A 15,340-nucleotide genomic window follows, 5' to 3' on the forward strand; every position below is an offset into this window, starting at 1 on the left:
CACTGGAAGCACCTCTCGCCCCCACCCCCAGTCTGGGTGGAGGAAGAGGTGAGGCCAGCAAGGACCGCGAGGCTGGGAGCCCCTGAAGGGTACAGCCTGGCCACACGGGTCCCCTCCTTGACAGTGCCCACCCTACTCCCAGTAGTGCCAAGCGTTGGGAGGAACACACAGCCCTTGGCTGAATCATTGACTAACAGGCAGGACTAATGGTAGCAGGAGAGACTGTTGAGTGACAGCATGCTGAACCAGGAGCCAATGCCGAGGACTGTAGGCTTAGCATTGTTCAAAGTCACTAAGCTAAGGAGAGGCGCCCACTCTAGCAGATTCTGCTCTTCATTTTTTTAAACTTTTATTTTTAGCTGTAGATGGACACAATCCCTTTATTTTATTTATTTTTATGTGGTCCTGAAGATCGAACTCACTGCGTCACACATGCTAGGCAAGTGCTTTACCACCTAGTGACAGTCCCAGTCTGACTCTTGAGTTTCTTTAAGCTTCCTAGTCCAGCCTATGCTTCTCAGCCTTCTCAGTTCCATTCACAGCGTGGACTTAAACAAGAAGACTCCCTCTGACAGTTCTGTGGGCAGAATGAGGAGAAAAAAAATGAGCTGGTTGCAGCAAGAAGGTTTCATGTCAGACATCAAGAAGGACTTCCAGAATGTGGGACTCCCCACAGAGGCAGCCAGCCAAGGGCATTCTGCAGTCTCCTGGACTGAAGAGCTGGAAGCCCCATGGATGGGGAAGTAACATCAGAGCTAGGCGTGGAGAGGCTGGGGTGACATTTCTCTGTTGGTTCCCAAGATGGTGGGAATAGCAATCCACCTAATTTCCAATTTACTAGTCTGGAGATAATGGAACCCAGGAATGTTCCCAGCCCAAGGTGGAAGTTGCTGATTGGAGGTGGAGGCCCATGGTCACTACTGCTTTTTTTTTTCTTCCCCCAAAACCACTCAACAGAGCCAGGCTCACCCTCTGTCTCTACTCCAGAGAAGCCCCTGAATCAATGCGGACTTGTTGGCTCAAGGCCCCATAGTGGGTAGTGGCTGGGCTGGAAGACAGAGAAGAAACTGGTAGGAGGGGGATGTCGCAGGAGCCACATGTCTCCATCCCAAGACAGGGGGAAGTGAGAAAGACACGGACGTCTCTTGGGAACTCTCAATATCACTTTAAAGGGTGTTCATAGTTACCTTGTTCTCCACTTTAAAAGTCCTGAGGGTTTAATAACACTTTTAAGTGGCATCTTCTACGGGGAAGTTCCCATTGGCTACAGGCCCAGCCTGTGTCATTTCCATTCCAGCCCTTTTCCCATAGCCAAGCAGTATGTGTACCCCAGTCCAGGAATCAAAGCTCGATGGCAACTGGAAGTTCCTCTTATTATCCATCCTTTATCTTTACTGCTGTAGTTCCCCACTCTCTTTCCTTCTGGCCTATCCCAAAATGGAAATGAAGTCCTCTTTGGTCCCTGAAATGAACAAAGCTCAGATTAGCAAATGAGCCTGCTGTTCAGGAGGTAATCCCGGCACCCTGCCACCCCTCATTCCCCACCACTTCCATCCCCAGTGTGTCTGTTCTGGGAACTGGCCTAGGCTGTGTGGATTGAAGAGAGGCCTGGGAGGAGGCAGACGGAGTGGGCCTGAGCACCTCAGGAGGAGGGGAAAGAAGTATGGAGAGGTGGGACTGGGGGGCCTTTGGGCCAAGTCAGATAATAAACATAACCCCCCTGCTGATGGAGCTCAGAGCATCGATCTTTAATCACTTGGGGACTTGCACATCTGCTAATGAATTTCTCTCTATTCCCAGAAGGTCCCTCCAGAGCCACACCCCTCTGGGCAGGAGGCCGAGCTGGCAGTTTCGGGGCTGGGGGCAGCTCTCTGCATCTTCCCAGCCTGTTCCTCCTACTCCCCTTTCCCCCGTGCAGCTTTCTGGGTCTTCCCGCTTTGTAGGGGTGGTGGAGGTGGGGGAAGGCTTGGGGACAGCTGTGTGCTCCAGGTGCCCTTACACAAAGAGTGTCCAACCCCTGTAGGCTTTGGGTCATTCATCTATAAAAGGGGACCGTCACACCTGCCTCAGGGGTTTGAGGATGAAAGGGAAACATAGAAGAGAAGCACCTGACCTAAAACCTGGCACATACTAGGTGCTCACTTTGTCCAATTTAGTCTCCTTCTCTGCCTGGAATATTACCCAGAGAAAGGGGCCCAGACACTCTTGGGCCTCAAGAAGGAGTGATGAAAAATGGTCCCCTAGGGCGAGAGGTGTGGCTCAGTGGTAGAACACTTGCCCCACGTACTCAGAGGTCCTAGGTTCAATGCCCAGAGGGGGCGGGGAGGGAAAGCGATTGAATGAACTTGATGAGAAATGAAAAGCCTCCTGCTGGCACTGTTCACGTCATCAATTCCCAGCACCACCTGCGGGGACTGCAGGAGTCCACTGGCCCCAGAGGTGGTGGCCCTGTGGACTGACATGTCCCGCCTTAGTGTACCTTATGGCCTAAAGACAAAGGGCAGTTCCCCGGGCACAGTACCAGACTGCAGGGGGAGCCATGCCAGTGTCTCCACATGGCCACAGCTGTCAAGGCCCTGGCCATGGCGCTGCCTGCGCCCTCCCCGCCCCCTGCCCGCTGGCCGGCCACCCGTGGTCCACGCAGACTCTTGCAATGGATGCGGAGATGCAGGGACTCGAGGGAGACGCTAAAGAAAGTGGAAGAGTTTTTCTCAGAGATCTGGCAGGTCAGCAGGAGGGGGACCCAAGGGGATCAATTAGAGGGCACAGTGCGCCTAGGAAGGATACCCAAAGAGGCTAATCAGTGCTGCCTTGCGGGACATGGACTCAGAGCCATAGCTCTACATTTCTGTGCAGGACAGGCTATTTGATAATGATGCTGGAGTGGGGTTCCCTGCATAGGATTCAAGTTATGCAGTGACTACAACTTGTTTTCAAACCTATGGTTTAGAATCTTCCTCTGGTTCCTTTCTGCGGGGACATGCTAAGGTTGTATGATCATAGAGCCTTGCAAGGAAGTTCATCCTCTTATCTGACCTATATCCCATGTACCTTTTAGTTCTACCTGTAATCTCCAGAGAAGCTAGACCAGTACTCACCTTTGCGTCCTACCTGATGACATGGAAGTGATGGTCAATGTATACTGATCCTTTCTCCTCTCCTGGCCTCAGTGTCTCTAACTGTACAATGGAAAGAATTAGATTCAACATATTCCAAGCACTCTCCCATGTTGAAGTTCTTCTTGCAAGCCACAGGAGGGCCAGTTTCAAAGACTGACCTTGGCCCAGTTACAACAGAAAGATCTTCAGAGAGGTGAGCTCAAAGGTGATGACCCTGTTGCCTGGAAGTACTGTGATGGTTGTCTGCAGCTTTGTGGCTACTGACTAGCTGTGTGACCTTAGGGAAGTGTTTTGCCCTCCCTGAGCTCAGTTTTGTCAGCTATAACATGGGAGCAGAGCTGGCAGTAATCCCTTACGAGATGTTGCCTCTATCATTATAAAGCTAAATTCATCAACTGGTTCTGAAATGGGACGAGGCCAACTCAGTTCTGCTCGATCCCAGCCTCAGGGGCTCTGGCCTCCTCCTTTCCTGTAACTCTCCCAACAGGTGCCAAAATCCAATGCTTGCATTCCCCCGGGTGTTGATGGATGGAACCCAGACCCACAGCATGGCTCTCTAGAGCAGTGTAGCTCAGCCTAGCCCTTCTCTGGCCAGAGGCCCCACCACGTCACAGCTGGATAATAGCCTAGATGAGCCTCTACCCCAGGGACACGGGCTGCTGGAGGCAAGGCTGACCCACAAGGAGAAGGAGGAGCTGGTGGGTCCTGCATGCCTCACACCTACCATCTCTGCCCACTGGCTCTCTCCCATCAATGGACTGATGTCTTCCAGTTCTGGAACCCGGGGACTCCAGGATCATGGTGCTGACAGACCCAGTGTGCTGAGAACCTGCCTCCTGGTCTGGAGATGGCCTTCTTATTGTATCCTCGCATGGCCGATGTTAGAGAGAGGAAGCAAGCTCCTTAGTGTGGTGTCTCTTCTTATGAGGGTGACAATGTCATCATGAGGGCCTCACCTCCAAATACTATCACATTGGAGGTGAAGGTTTCAACACACGGATTGGGGAGACAGGCAGAAACACCCTGTCCACAGCACCTGCCTCCCTTCTGCCTCTGTTCATGGAGATCTCGAGAAAACCAGGCCTCAAAGACCGCATCCATTACAAGAGCAGGAGTGAAGAAAATGAGGCGAGAGAGCTGTGGGCACTGGCCAGGCCGTGCCGTTCCCACAGTGAGAACAGCTGACTTCCACAGGGCCTCCCTGTGGGTGAGGTTGTGGCATGCACTAGCTAAAGCAAGGCCACACACAAGGGCCAGGAACTGGAGGGCACCATTGTCTCTATCTTATAGATGGGGAAACCAGGGATCCCAGGCAAACTGACTGGCCCACAGCCGGGCAGCCTGCAAGTGGCAAAATCTGGACTTGAACCTCGGATTGTCTGCCACCAAGGTTGATCCTCCCAGCTTGAGTGCTACAGAGACTGCCTTGGATTGATTCCCACCTCTCCCCCGGCAGCCTGACACCACTGCCCCTGTGCCAGAACTGACAGAGGCGTCACAGGGCTTCTAGGCTCTCAAAGTTCACATCCCTGCCTTCAGGGTGAAGGAAGGGGCAAAGAAAAAAAAAGTGTTTTTTTTTCTTTCGGTACTGGGAATCAAACCCAGGAATACTCAGCCACTGAGCCACATCCCCAGCCCTTTTTAAATCTTATTTAGAGACAGGGTCTCACTAGGTTGCTTATAGCCTCAGTAAGTTGCTGAGGCTGGCTTCAAACCTGCAATCCTCCTGCTTCAGCCTCCTGAGCCACTGGGATCACAAGTGTGCACACTGTGTCCAGCAGCATTTTTGTTCTTTAGTTTTCAATTTTTTGTCCTGTGTATGTCTGATCTTAGAACCAGGATTTTAGTTTCAAAAAATGAATTGGGAAATGTTCTTTCCTCTTCTATTTCCTGGAAAGGATTGTATAGAACCAGTATTAGTTTTTTGTTTTGTTTTGTTTTTTGGTACCCAGGGGTGCTTAAGCACTAAGCCATACACAGCTCCACCTTTTAAAAATATTTTGTTTAGACACAGAGTCTCTCTAAGGTGCTGAGGCTGGTCGCAAACTTGCAGTCCTCCTGCCTCAGCCTCCTGAGCTGCTGCAGGGATTACCAGCATGCACCACTGCGCCTGGCCACAGAGCAAAGAATATGTGGAGAAATGTTTGTGGTGGATGGCATACGGGAACACCAGGGTACAAAAGGGGGTGTCCAAAAGAAGAGAAACGAATGGCCTGCAGGTCTATGGGAAGGGAGATATCATTGAAAACCACCATCAGATACCACCCTGCCCCTGTTCCGAGGGCCACCATCAAAATGAGCAAAAGATGGCCAGCGCTGGGGAGGGCGGGGAGAAAAGGGAGGGCTCGTGAGCTGTGGCTGGGAGCGTCCAAGGATGCAGTCACCCAGAAACAGCATGGAGGTTCCATGAACAAAAATACAATGACCAGGTGATTCAGCAAGCCTGCTTCTGGAGATTTCTCCAAACACATTGAAACCCTAGATGTGGAAACAGACTCTCTCTCTCTCTCCCTGTTTCCTTCATTTTCTCCTTCCTTCTCTCTCTCTCTCTCTCTCTCTCTCTCTCTCTCTCTCTCTCTCTCTCTCATACACATATTCACAATGCAACATTATATTATTCAACTTTAAAATAGATGGAAATCCTGTCACATGCTCCAACATGGGTGAACCTTGAGGACATAGTGTCACAAGCCACACACAGTACAAAACCTGCAGGATCCCACTCACATGAGGAATGTGAAATAGTCAAATTCATAGAATTAGAGAATGGATGGCTGCAGGGACTGGCAGAGAGGGAGAATGCAGGACTGCTGTGCAATGGGTATACAGTTTCAGTCCTGCAAGATGGAAGATTTTAGCCAGGCGCAGTGGCACATGCCTGTAATCCCAGCAGCTCTAGAGGCTGAGGCAAGAGGATCACAAGTTCAAAGCCAGCCTCAGCAAAAGCAAGGCACTAAGCAACTCAGTGAGACCCTGTCTCTAAATAAAACACAAAATAGGGCTGGGGATGGGGCTCAGTAGTCAAGTACCCCTGGGTTCCATCCCCAGTACCAAAAAAAAAAAGTTAAGCTGGGTGCATTGCCACATGCCAGTTATTGCAGCTACTCCAGAGGCAGGAGGAGCACAAATCCAAGGCCAATATGGGCAACTTGGCACAGTCCTGTCTCAACATGAAAAGGTCTGGGGATGTAGCTCAATGGTAGTGCACTCTTGAGTACCCAGACTAATAAAAAGAAAAAAAAGGTACCAATGGCTTTTCCTGGTTAGTAGGACTTTGGATTCTATTTTCTTGTGTGTGGTTTTCTAATCTCTATAGAAAATGTGCATTACTTTTATCATTTCCTCTGTCCCTCAAAAAAAAAAAATGAAGAAATAAAATAAAGCAACCAACCAAAAAAATTGGCAGATTTGGAGCGACACAAGCAGAGGTTCTGTCCTGGCTGTAGCTCTCACTGGCTGTGCGACTGTGCACAAATCACCCTGGGCCCTGAGACGCCATGTCCGCACCTCCATGCTGGGCATTGCACTATCACATGTCTTGGTCTTTGCTGCAGAACCAACTTTTCTTTTGGATCCTCAAGGGAGATGGAGAACCAAGGGGAAGGAACCTGCACCCTTCTAGAAACAAAGCCTCCGGGGGACAATGACGAGAGTGGGGCTGGGATCTCTTTGTGGCCTCCGTTTGTGAACCTGGAAAGTAAGAGTGTTGGATCCTCTGTCCTGGGTCAGGAGCACTCAGGGACAGCTGCTGGGGTATCCTCTAGGCCTCCTTGGCAGCAGGACAACAGGGCTGGGGTTTAGCTGTCGGCTTCTCCCACCTGGCCCACTCTGCCAATCACCACCAACTCTACTCATCTTCCCTGATCCTGTTGACTGACGTCAGTATGGCTAGGACAAGTGGTCAATCAGGGGGTGAAACTGTGCCCCACAGAAGCTAAGCCCTAAGCCTAGATGAAGCCTCGGCTTGTCCACAGGGGCAGCAGATTCACTGGCAGCAGATCCCAACCCCTTTCCAGCAACCTTGAAAAAGCTTGCAGGTAGAACCAGGCACTCTGACTCAAGCTTGTAATCAGGCACTCAGGAGGCTAAGGCAGGAGGATCACAAGTTTGAGGCCAGCCTCAGCATTTTAGTGCAACCCTTAGCAACTTACTGACATCCTGTCTCAAAAAAAAAAAAAAAAAAAAGAATTAAGGATGTAGTCTGGTGGTAAAGCACCCATAAGTTCAATCTCCATTGCCCTACTCCCTGCAAAAAGCCTGCAAGCAGAGGGGTAGGGACCTCTGCAATTGACCCTGCAGAGTCCCCTACCTGTGCCAAGGTCCACCCTCCTCCACTTTCCACCTGTTTTCCTTCCAGCACCCTCTCCGTCTTTCACTGCAGTGGTGGGATGCAACCACATGTCCCAGGGGCTTCTCTTGACCGGGGAGTCAGACATTTTGGAGTGTTCAACATGCCACACTTAACTCCTCACACCAACTGGCCCCGCCCTGTGCAGCCCAGCCTGCTTCCCAGAACCCGTGCTCCTGGCCTGCACCGAGAGGCAGGCCAGAGGAATCATCATCCTGACTTTCTAACTTTGTTGTCTTTTTGTTTTGTCTTGTCTTTTGTAAGAAATGGAACCCAGGGACACTTTGCCACTAAGCTACATCCCCTGCCCTTTTATTTTCTTATTTTGACACAGGCTGGATGCTGGACTCAAACTCTTGATCCTCCTGCCTCAACCTCCCAAGTCACTGGGATTACAGGTGAGCACAGCTGTGCTGAGCTCAGCCTTTGGTTTATGGGAACATTCACACTCATGCTCGCTCCCCATGGCACAAATGACTCGAAGGAGTTCCCATCTCTCCATCTCTCTGTCTCACACACATCAGTATATGACATTCTTCCCAGTCCTTCTCTTGCCTTGATCCCTTGCTCAGTCTCCCAACTCCCCCAGTCTCTGCTTGTCTGTACACCTCATGCCATTTTTTTCTCCCCACATCCACCCCCCATTTCTTGAACTTTCTCTGTCTCTCAGTGGCTGGGGCTTCTTGTCTCTTGAGCTCTGGACCTGGCCTCCTCTCCAAGTTGCCCTCCCTTGCTCTTCGTGCTCCCTGTGAGGGCTGAGAATGACCCTCACCTCACCTCTCCCTGGAGTGAGCAGGGATATCTGAAACATGCTCCAGTGACACTTTCAGGGATTTCGACCCATATCTGGGGGCCATACTGACCCATGACAGAATGGATGGTTGGCTGGTGGCACCAGGCCTGGCTCTTCTTGGGAAGTCCCAATCACTGTGCCAGATCCTTCCTGAATCTGGCCCTGGGAATGATTGTCCCAATTAAACCTTGAGGGAGGACAAAAGATGGCTGTATATTCCCTGAGCTTCAGGAAGCCAAAGGACTTGTGGCCCAGGACATACAACTAGGCAAATGGCAGATCCAAAGAAAGGGTTCAATCTGCAGAGCAAACACCAACTGCTTTGGACTGTCTGCTCTCCAGCTGCATTGGGAACCCAGGTGCTCTGGGCCAAGGAGCCTGGAGGCTGCTGCAAAAGTAAGGACTCAGTCCACAGAGAATTACTCAAGTCCCACTTCAAGGAAGAACCTGAGAAAATGCAGGGACAGACTCTAATAGACGCTCATGTCTGGAAGAGTTGCCATTTGCAAAGTCGTCTCTCCTACATCATGGCATTCGCCATTTTCCTGACAAGCAATGTAAACAGTGATCCACCTCCTGCCCCCTGTGTGCTGGGGAGTGAATGGCAGGAGGAGTTAGAGCTGGCTCATCTGAGCCCTCATTCATAGTCTTCCCACCATGTCTCTCAGGCATCAGGGGCCCTAGCAGCACAGTCCCTCTGTGACCAGGAAAGTTGGTAAAGAGCATGGGACCGACATGAGGGCCCACTCAGAGCCACCTCACAGGGCATCACCTGTCTTCCAAACAGGTAGAGCACGTGGGCAGGGGAGGAACATGTTCCCAGTTCTGAAAGTGGCCATCTTTCCTTCTAGGACCCAGACACAGGGATTGGCTGGCCTAGTGTGGGCACAGGGGATTTTGTGGGGGAAGGGCATAGGGGCTCCCCTCTGAGAGCAATGCCCGGGAGGACAGAACCTGGCATGACCCAGAGACGCCTGGCCTTGCTTCCTGCCATCAACCCTTACTCTGAACCCAGGGATGCTTAACCACTGAGCCACATCACCAGCCCTTTATTTGTTTATTTATTTATTTATTTATTTATTTATTGAGACAAGGTCTCACTAAATTGCTTAGGACCTTACTAACTTGCTGAGGCTAGCCTCCAGTTTGTGATCCTTTGGCTTCAGCCTCCTGAGTCACTGGGGTTACAAGTATGCACCCCATACCTAGATGAACTGGCTTATTGAGGAACGTGACCTGCTCCCTATTTCTCTGTCCCCTATTATCTCAGTCCCATGAAGGCAAGAATTCTTGCATTTTGCTCACTGCTTTGTCTTTAGTTTCTTCAAAAATGCCTGACACATAGAAGATACTCAATAAATAATTATTGTGTTCAATAAATGACAACATTATATGAGAAGCTCCATAAGGAGGAAAGAAGACAGCTTTATAGGCTAAGATCTCCCCACCTTCTTTTCCTTGGCAGAAAGAGAGAATTCACACTTGAAGCCCAATGCAGAGCACCTGGCACAGCCCTGTAAAGCCCTGACTTCTCCCAAGGGCCCTGCCAGGCCCAACGGGTGAGAAACATGGGGGCTTCCCCTGTACTCCATGGAGCATAGCCAATAGCACATCCTGGCCCTAAGTCATACACGTGCAGATGATTTGGAAGGCAGAGTGCTTGAAGCCCATTTCACAGCTGAGGAGACTGAGGCCCAGAGAAAAGATTAAAAGAGCAAGGTCACTCAGCATGTCAGTGGGAAAGCTAAACTTGGAGGCCAGGGCTCCCGCTTTCCTGCTGGGCTCAAGCTGGGAATCAGGGAAGGGAGCCACAAAGGATACCTTCCAGACCCCCCAACCTCTGGTGCCCACGTCAAGCCCACCAGCTTGGCACACCTGGCGTTCTCTAACCACTGGGATTACCATCCTTTTCTTCCCCATATCACTGCTGTCCCTTCCTGAAGAGGAAGCACAGGCCCAAGCAGCTGTGTCCAGGGGCCTGCCACCTCTGCCTGGGCCCCAGCCTCAGCCCACTCGTCCTGCGGCTGCACTCCCCTCCTCAGACGGAAACTCTATCTCCACTCACTCTTGTTCCCTTTATATCTCTCTCCTCAGTTTTATGGGGCGGCTGTGGCAAGAAAGAATTGGGGGGGATGCCGCAGCTCAGAGACTGTCCTTTATTAGTTCTCTCTTCCCCGGGAAATGAGGGGCTGCAGCTGGCCGGCGATATGGGTGGGGTGAGCTGGCCTCTGGCTGCTGGGAAGGCCGCACATCTGGGGGCAGGGGCCGGGGAGGGAGGCTGAGATGAATTACCTGTGTGTGCTGGGAGAGGCAATTGGGCATGTGGGCATGCTGCCTGCCCCGCTGGAATTAGGGAGCAGGGCTGGGGGCTCCAGCTGGGGACCTGGGGACAGGCAGAGCCCCCAGAGTGGGGGCAGGCTGTGGCAGTGCCTGGGAGAGAAAGCCCAGCCTCCCTGAAAAAGAAGAAAGAGCTATTTTCTAACTCAGGGCAAAAAAATCTCGTTAAATGGAGCCTGCCCTTCTCCACAGCACCCCCTTCTAGCCACACCACAGAGCCACGCACTGGCCACCCCCTCCCAGCCACCCAGAAGCCACCTCCAGCTGGACCTCCATCTCTCTATCCCTCTCCCCAGCTGGCAGGGGCACTCCATGATGTAGCCCAGGTCCTTGTCCATGAGCACTTGCATGCGCGTGTGCATAAACACACACACACACACACACACACACACACATTTTCTTTTTCTCAATATCTCCCCTCCGCTACACAGGGCCTCCACAGGAATGCACCTCCCCAGGTCCCCAGACACACACACACACACACACACACACATTTTCTTTTTCTCAATATCTCCCCTCCACTACACACCTCCGAGGCTATCCCTGGCAACTCTTGTAGCTCTGCCACTTACTTATTCTGTGTAGCCTCTCTTTTCCTCATCTGGAAGATGGAGCCAACCATTCCAAACAAGAATGTTTGGAGTTGTTTGGGGGTTTTTTGGGGGGGAGCAGTAATAGGGATTGAACTCAGGGGCACTCGACAACTGAGCCACATCCCCAGCCCTATTTTGTATTTTATTTAGGGAAAGGTTCTCACTGAGTTGCTTAGTGCCTCGCTTTTGCTGAGGCTGGCTTTGGACTCGGGATCCTCCTGCCTCAGCCTCCCAAGCTACTGGCATACAACACCAGCTGGCTGCTGTTTGGAGTTTTTGAAATCATTCATAGGTAACCCTTGGCCCTCAGCTCATGTTCATGGCCAAAGGCAGGTGGAACAGAAAAAGCTTGGGCTTCAGAGTTCAAATAGAGGTTCTGTAGCTGACTAGCTGAGCGATCTGAAAGAGGTGACTTCCTAGCTCCCTGAGCCTCAGTTTCCTCTTCCGAAAAGCAGGAATGATAGGACCCACTGTACGAAGTGACTCAGAGACCCTGCAGGGAGAAGCCAGCCCTGCGCAAGCTGTGAAGTGTGCTGCCAGGAGGTGAAAGCCGTCCTGAGGTCCCCTCCTCCCAGCCTTCCCAGCCTGAGGGCCTCCACAGGAATGCACCTCCCCAGGTCCCCAGGCGCCAGGAGAGCTAGGAGGCGGCTAGGGGTCAAAGAGCCAGGTGGGCTGAGTGGGGCCTAAAGGTAGCTGCCTTGCCTCACTGCTGGGGACAGTAGAGATAGCCCCTCCTTCCCACACCTCCTGTCCCCCTCCCACCACGCCATTCTGCAGCCATCCGGGTCCCTTGCTCTCCAGGAGGCCACCTCCTCTCTGACATCATCTGTACTCAATTCCCCTGAGGGCCATCCCCAATTTTCATTTCCTCTCACTAATCCTCACACACAGTCCCCTTGCACAGCCCGGAACAGCCTCTGTCCCGAGCTGGCTCCGCTCACCAGATATGTGTTGCAGCTCACAAACCCAGGCTCTCAGCTGGGACAGGCTCGCAGAGTTCATCATCTCCAGTCCCCTTCCTCCTCCTGGGCCCTGTGGTGCGGATGGGAGTGGGAAGAGGAGCCAGAGCCCCACCCACCGGTTCAGCACCTTTGTGCTCATTAGAAAAGGGCACCCTCTGTAGGCAGAGGCCATATGGACAGCGTGCACAGGGTTGGTAAGCAGAAGGCAGGTTGGATTTCGGCCCCCACTCGCCCTTGGCCAGGAACCTTGTGCAGTTTGCAACCTGGACCGCTCTCCACAGTGGCCCTGGCTGAGCCTAGGGAGGCATGCTCAGAAAACTGGGACTGGATTCCACTTGGAGTCCCTAGGACAAAAAAATCCAAGAAGGTTATAGTAAGATCTGGAACAGCTCAGGAGGTGAAAAGTCACCAAAGGAAGGTGACCTTCAGGCTGCATCTGAAACAAATGTGAAGATGGAAAGGGCCTTCCATCTCTAGAATTCCTGTAGTTAGAGAGTGGGGTCCAGGGTTGGGGACAGATTGGAGCAATGGGCAGAGATAAGGTTCACAATGAAGACCAAAGGAAGACCTGGGGCCAGGCACAGTGACACACGCCTATGATCCTAGCAGCTCCGGAGGCTGAGGCAGGAGGATTGTGAGTTCAAAACCAACCTCAGCATTTAGCAAGGCCCTAGGCAACTCAGTGAAACTCTGTCTCTGAATAAAATACAAAAAGGGCCCCCGGGGTGTGGCTCAGGGTTTAAGTGCCCCTGGGTTCAATCTCTAGTACCAAACAAAAACAAAAAAGAAAACAAAGGAAGACTTGGGAGGTCTGTGCAGTGTGGAACTTTAGGTTACATCAGGTGGTTAGGGCCCACAATTGACAAAGGAATAGGGAAGTCAGGTGTAAAAGGGCTGATGGTCCTGTCTTAGGTTCCATCATGGCCCGAGGTGGTAGAGAACTGGGGTCTGTGTTCAAGTGCAGCCTGGCCCATTTGCCTGATCTGGCAAGTGCCTCCTTCTGGCCCCAGGATCCCAAAGGTGTAAATAATCACTACAACATCGAAACACATTCCAGCTTTCCCAAGGCTTGAAGGGAACACGTTTCTATCCTCTGTCATCTACACCCTACTGATCTTTCAAGCCTAGTTCAAATATCACCTCCTCTGCGAGGCCTTCCCTGATGCCAGGCCCTGCCATCTTATCAGCTCCCATGACTTCTTGGACTCCAAGCGTCACCACACAGACATGGTTTCTCTCAGTTTCTTTGTCACCCCCACCAAACTAAGAGCCTCTGACCCTGGCTCTACAGGAGCAGGCAACGGATTGGGTGGGTGAGAGAAGCCAAGTGGACACATGTTCACACCTGGGTCTCGGAAGGACAGTCAACTTGACAACTGGGTCAAGGAGTAAAGGTTCATGGATATTCTCACAGCCAGGCCCCAGGCCATGATTGGCATCAGGGTGAGGGCTTGTCAGTGGGGGCAGGGAGGCAGGCTGGGAGGACTGGCTGTGGAGGGGGATTCCTGCCCATCCTAGGCCCGTCCTCCTGCCTGTTCCTCTTCCCCCCAAGTCTGGTGTTAAGCTCTGGATAAGCTCCAGGAAGCCAAGGCAGAGGATATCCAAGTGACATCTGACCCATTCCTCCGATGGGCATTGTGCCAATGTTCTGTCTTGCTCCACATGCCAGAACAGTCCCAGCTGCCCCTTCTCTGGTCACCCTGGATGGCTCTGCCTGACCCTCTGGGGATCCCAGGCCCTGTTCTATATATCCACCATGCCATTCCTCCCACCAACTCAGACTGGACCCAGCATGGCCAAGCCGGGAGAAGTGAAGCCAGGGAGCCTGACTTCTGGGATTCTGGCCTCAGCTTTGCTCTCAACCTGTGGGGTTCCTATAGTTGAGTGTGTGATCCTGGCTGACCCTCAGATTGTCCTCACTGAGGGCTGAAAGGCTCCCTGAAGGTGAGAGGCTCCAAAGAAGGCCAGAAGAGGACTGACTTGGGTGCCGAAGCCTGGCCCTCACCAAAGCCTGGCCCTCACCACCCTGGGCAAGCAATGTCCGGCGCCCGACCGTCCGCCCGCCCGCCGGCCTGAGCCTGCACCCGCCCGGCCCCAGGCTGAGGAAGCATAATCATGCTGGGCTATTTCAGACCCATTATCTCAGCTCAGCTCCTGCTTCCTGAGCAGGCCCCGAATTAGCCTGGTGCTTTGTTCTCAAGTGCATTTGTCAGATCGCTTGGCCTGTACCTCAGGGAGGAGGGAGAGGAGGGAGGGAGGGAGGGAAGGGGGAGGGCAGGGGCGGGGAGGGGGCGGGCAGGGAGCAGGAGGAGGAACTCGACGCTAATTAAGTCTCATTAAAAAAAGAAGACGACAATGAGGAATAAGGAGAAGAAGAAAGAAAACCCGAGTGGAGGGGGAGGGAGAGGCTTGCTGAGGAAGCAGAACAGCCGCCCGAGAGAGAGAGAGAGAGAGAGAGAGAGAGAGAGAGAGAGAGAGAGAGAGAGAGAGAGAGAGAGACACACACACAAGCGCGCAGGCACACGCACGCCCACAAAAAGACACGCAAACACACACAGCTCTCCCTCCTGGCAGGCTGCGCCCGCACTTCCCGCGCTTGGCCCTGCCCTGCACCAGCCTGGCACCGTCCAACTCAGGCCCAGAAGCCTGAGCCTGCCTTCCGGTGCCCAGGGCTGTGGCACTCAGGACCAAGCACACTCAGATTCCAGTCCTGGCTCAGCTACTCCCAAGCTCTGGGCTTTGGGCTAATCTCCTCCTGGGACCTCAGTTTCCACTTTGTCACAGGAGAAAGCCCAGGCCCAACTGGGCAAGGCTGGCCAGCGGAAGAATGGGGAGCTGTGTGTACAAAGAACCCTAAGGGGTGCCTGGGCACAGACAGAGCTCAGGAGGGTCTTGGCCCAGCAAGTAAGCCTCCCCCGGCTGTGCCCTCCCAGGGTCAGGCCTGGCTAGCCTTCCACCTCTGAGCCGTTCTCAGAGCGGGGGCGGCGGGGGGGTACAGCACGGGGCTGCTTTCATGAACTATTGCTTGGGTAACAGACAAAGCTGCCCAGGGGCAGGGAGGCCTCTGCAGCTCCACAAAGGTCCCAAGTGTCCCTAATGAACTAAGTCTAGCTTTCTTTCTCTCTTAGAATTCTTGGTTTCTTAGTAACTCACATCTCCCAAGGCAGGAGCCCAGTTCCGTGCCAAGC

At 52.7% G+C, this 15,340-nt stretch overlaps 1 long non-coding RNA gene across 1 annotated transcript; it reads right to left on the reverse strand.

Moving 5' to 3' along the window:
- Positions 1–212: 212 nt before the first annotated feature.
- On the reverse strand, positions 213–12,227 carry LOC124090055 (uncharacterized). The gene is made up of 4 exons (XR_006850937.2): positions 12,132–12,227; positions 3,099–3,179; positions 1,188–1,462; positions 213–577 (listed from the first exon to the last, which is right to left on the reverse strand). It is a non-coding gene; the product is annotated as an uncharacterized LOC124090055 (long non-coding RNA).
- Between the last annotated feature and the right edge of the window lie 3,113 nt (positions 12,228–15,340).

This window comes from Marmota monax, unplaced genomic scaffold, assembly GCF_021218885.2.
Source record: "Marmota monax isolate L192 unplaced genomic scaffold, Marmota_monax_Labrador192_F-V1.1 WCK01_AAM20220418_F8-fsc00134, whole genome shotgun sequence".
NCBI classification, from domain to species: Eukaryota; Metazoa; Chordata; class Mammalia; order Rodentia; family Sciuridae; genus Marmota; species Marmota monax.